Genomic DNA, 4744 nt, shown 5'->3' on the forward strand with positions numbered 1-4744 from the left:
AGGTGGAGGGCTGTAGGGAAGGCACGTGATGGAAATATTTGTTAATAGACAACTAAGAAGAAGCTGCTGGCGGCGTGGTGAGGTAACGGGCTGTCCAGATAAAACATGGGGAAAAATATGTTTTCAGTTAGTGGTTGTAAACTAGCTGGAGGGAACGCTGTAAAACGATGCTATTTTTTTTGTTGTTGTGTGTGTACCGAGCATTTACCTTCGAATGTTAAAAGAATAATAGATAAAAAAATGTACGAAATAATGTTACAGACCTGATATTCAAAAAAAAAAAAAAAATACTGGGAGATAAAAGGAGCACGTAACTGAAATAAACGAAAAAAAATATATAAAATGTATGTAAAAAGAAAAAAAAAAGTTGGGTATAACAGAAGTATAACGGAAGCAAACAAATAACATGGCCTTGTAGAAATTCGCATTACATTACCAATCCCAACGGTGCAATATCAGCCACTAAACACACTGCCGCTCGGTCTTCAGGCGCCCACAGCAAACACACTACAATCAGATGCAGAGAAATATGGGAGACTTAACTTCCACTGCGGTTAACATTTTCCTTAATTTTCATTGCTAGTCATCTTTCCCATAATCATATACAGTACTTCCCAAAATTAAGAGCTCTACATTCTGACACAATGAACGATATTATTTGACTCGTTTGGTGATTACGGTGGCAACAGTTGGCAGCCCTGCACACTAAGGATGGTTGCTGTATATTATGACCTGGGAAATAGATCGGCATATTAGCATCAAGTGAAGTCATGCATACCAACCTCACCGACGCGACACGTGATCAGATGGCAGGCTTCATTTCTTTCATTAAGCCACAGTTCGCACCACACTTTAAAGAGAGTTTTGGGAGCTAATGTACAAGTTTTAAGACTTATTTTTTATACTACATTCTCTTAAATACGTACTTTTTAAGTTTATCACAGATGAAATTCTCTTATTCATATTCTTTTTTTCCCCTTCATGTTCATCCAAATAAGTTATTACAGTAACCTTAAATACTGACAAAAGACGACTGTTGCAGTAAAATGGCTAATCTTACACTGTCTTCTTTTTATGCGTGACGGAAACTGGCTAATGGCGAAAAGTAAGGGATAATAAAAAGCCAGCAAAAGACGCGCCAGTTCATAAAGAGTCAGGAAGAGTGAAATCAAAAGAGGTGGCTAGTTGTGCATTTCATATTTCCCTCCTGAAAGAGTTCGAGTCATAGGCAGGATGATACACATAATCAGAGTATTCCAGAGTTTACTAGTGAACGTGATAAAAGTGTGAAGATCTGCTAGGAATCTATCAGTTGTCAAGTATTTTAAGGAGATTCGCAGATCAAGTGACTTAACCCTTTCACTACGATACGCACTGATTTACAACACTGACACCACTGCACAGTCTTCACAGGCATATACCGGTAGGACAAAAAAAAAAAAGATTAAGGGAATATATTTTCCATTGTCTAGTTAGCAAAAATGTTTACAGGTGACTGAAGCAAAAGAAATACCTTAGAGTAGTTTGAAATTATGGAGAGATGTACCAAGAAACAGTGAAAGGGTTAAGAGTGGAGGAAAAAATAGAATCTATGGGAAATAAGAGCGGCTTGATTACTCAGCTTCTCACAATAATCATGCCGTTTCTCAGTCATCTGGAAGGCTTTGAACACGCCCACACGACCCATAATTCTTAGCTTTCAAATTCATCATCGTCGTCATCATCATCATCATTCTTATCATCACCATCACATATCAAATGGAGCAAACGTGACTACCTTCTCCCTCAGGTGTCACTTCTTGTAAAGAGTCACGTGTCTGTGTCTTCGTTGATGGGACGAAGTGATGGTCAGAGCAATAAAAAAATAAATAAATAATATATAAAAATAAAGAAAAAAGAAAATGACAATGCAGTTATATGTTCATGGAGAGAGAGAGAGAGAGAGAGAGAGAGAGAGAGAGAGAGAGAGAGAGAGAGAGAGAGAGAGAGAGAGAGAGAGAGAGAGAGAGAGAGAGAGAGAGAGAGAGAGAGACTGGGACTCAAGAAACTGATGGGTCATTTTCGTGGTATTTCATGTTTAATTAAGTGACAACGGCGATAAAAATGCCGATATTTTTTTTTCCTTGACAAAAAACACGTGGTCCCTGCAGCGATGAAACAGAGTGGTGGCACGGGACGACTCTCCACCGCCTGCCTCCCCCTCTGGGCTCGTGCAGCGTAGAATGGCTTACAGTCCTCCACCACAGACCATCCAGCTCTTTCCCTTGAATGTAATTTTTTTATTAACCCTCTCATCGCGACACACTATTTTCTCATAGTCACCTACAACTTTTAGGCACTTCTCACACAACAGTTTCGTAAATACGTACTGGTGCTTAAAAAAAGATGATATCAACCTCCTATTTTTTTTTTTTCTGTGTCCGTGCAAATAACACTTCTTCACCGTGCTCTGAATGTTCCCAAGGCATGACCAGAGCTGTGACAGGGTTAAGAGATTGCACCGAACGCCCCAGGATAGGACAGCATCACATGACCCTGTTGTTGCGGCGGGCTCAGCTTAATCAATTGCTTAACCTGAAAACAGACAGACCAACAGCCACGGGTAATAACTAGCCACTGACACTGAGAATCAAACCCACAACAAATTTTCACCATAGATCAACATTTGGAAGTTTATTGGCCACATAATCACACATTCTGTACCACATCTCAGAGCTTGGACCAGTATATACTCATTGCAACACACAACACACAGACAGGAATGACAACGGGTATAAACACAAGTATGAAGTAAAAACATCCTAAAACAGGTCCCATAAATTCACTGAATATGCCACAGAACTTATACACGTGCTTATGCATACAAAATGAGGATCCTATGAATACACAGCTACACATGAAGACCAGACAGTTACCACTACCACCACCATCACCACCACCACCACCACCACCACCACCACCACAAACCGAGCACAAAACTGACCCTCTCCTCCACTCACCATAGAAATTTAAAGATAGACAAATCCATTACCTCTTCCTACGCCCTGCACCTTATACCCTCCCTCCCTCTCTCCCTCCCTCCTCCCCTCCCTCCTTCCCTCAATCTTCCACATTCCCCGGCGGCTCAGTGTAGGCAAAACAAGACCAGACGGTGGAGTAGAAAAAGAAAACGAAAAAGAAGCTCGAATCCCACACGCCTGACGAACCAACGGAGGGAAAATCGCACAAAATCCCATCAAATCGCATTAAAAGCATTAGATCGCATTAAATTGTATTCACCGCTTTCTGATCCCAGGTAATTAGCAAAGGTTCAGGTGAGGAGAGGAGCAGGAGAGGCGCAGAAGAGCAGGGATCGAGAGGACGTTCATTGGAGGCTGCGTGAGGCGAGATGAACGTGATGATAGGGGCGCCGCTGCTTCCCTCAGTGTGCTGAAGGGCGGCGGTGACGGAGGGGCTGAGGGAGGGTGTGAGAGTGAGAGGATGAAGTCGGGGGTCAGCTGGGGGATGGATAAGAGAGGAGAGAGGAGGAAAGTGTGATGAAGAGGAGGGAGATTATGAAGGTGCGGTGAAGAAGCAGCAGACGACGAGGACAGGAGGAGGAGGAGGAGGAGGAGGATGGAAAGATGGAGAGAAAGGCGAGAGGGGAGTGCTTTGCTTAAGTGTCCTGAAGGAGGGAGTGGGAGTGAGCTGACGGAGAGAAGAGATTGGGAAGGAAGGAAGGAAGGAGAGAGGGAGAGAAAGGAGAGGAGGGGCAGTGTAAAGATGAGGGAGGGAAGAAAGGGATGTTGATGGGAGGTGTGAAGGTGGAAAGACGAAGGGAGGAAAGAAAACACATGAGGAGAAAATAGAAAGGAGAAAAGGAAATGGGGAGAGGCGAGGAAGGAGAAATATATCCATGTATGTATGTATGTATGTATGTATGTATGTATGTATGTATGTATAGAGACTGTGTAGTGTAATGTACATAGTGAAAGTATACAACTAGACAGGTAGAGACTCTAATTGAGTTGATACAGGTAGGCGGGAAGACAGGCAGGTAGGCAGTGAAGAAGGGAAAGAGATAGGAGGGAAGAAAGATCGACAGGGTAATCACAAAGGGAGAAAAGAAATACTGGGAAGAAAAGAAGAAAAAAAGAGAAATACGGTGAAGTATCAATAACCTCCTCCCGTCACAGCAAAGGTCAGAATCTTCCTTGTCACTCCTCCTCCTCCTCCTCCTCCTCCTCCTCCTCCTCCTCATCATCATCATCATCATCATCATCATCATCATCATCATCATCCTCATTCATCAGTTCTGCCCTACCTCTCTTTTTGGATTAGGAAGATATGTTAAGTTAGTCTTCCTTTGTGTTCCATATTGTACCTTTTCTACTCCTCCCAAGATATAAAAAGACTATTTGGCAGCGTAAAGGTAAATTTTTTTCACGATTGGCAGGTCAAGGTGATAAGTATATTGCTCAAAAAGTAGACGTTAACAATACCATACAAATAACATATATAGAAAGAAAATGCTATAGAAATAAACAAAATATGGAAAGAATATATAGAACTAGAAATAATCATACGTATATAGAAAGAATATACAGACAAATACATACACAAAAAATATACATGCACAAAAAATACACACACACACACACACACACACACACACACACACACACACACACACACACACACATCACTGAAATGTTGCGAGTTTTGAGCGAAATCAAGTGGTTACAAAGAGGATTACTTGAATGTA

General features: G+C 41.8%; 1 long non-coding RNA gene across 1 annotated transcript in view; it reads right to left on the minus strand.

Moving 5' to 3' along the window:
- Nucleotides 1–2374: 2374 nt before the first annotated feature.
- Nucleotides 2375–4744, minus strand: part of LOC135102583 (uncharacterized) — a 61128-nt gene continuing 58758 nt past the window's right edge. Inside the window, exon 3 of the long non-coding RNA XR_010269687.1 lies at nt 2375–2574. This is a non-coding gene — a long non-coding RNA (uncharacterized LOC135102583). The remainder of the gene's footprint in view (nt 2575–4744) is intronic.

This window comes from Scylla paramamosain, chromosome 8 (assembly GCF_035594125.1).
Source record: "Scylla paramamosain isolate STU-SP2022 chromosome 8, ASM3559412v1, whole genome shotgun sequence".
Taxonomy (NCBI): Eukaryota; Metazoa; Arthropoda; class Malacostraca; order Decapoda; family Portunidae; genus Scylla; species Scylla paramamosain.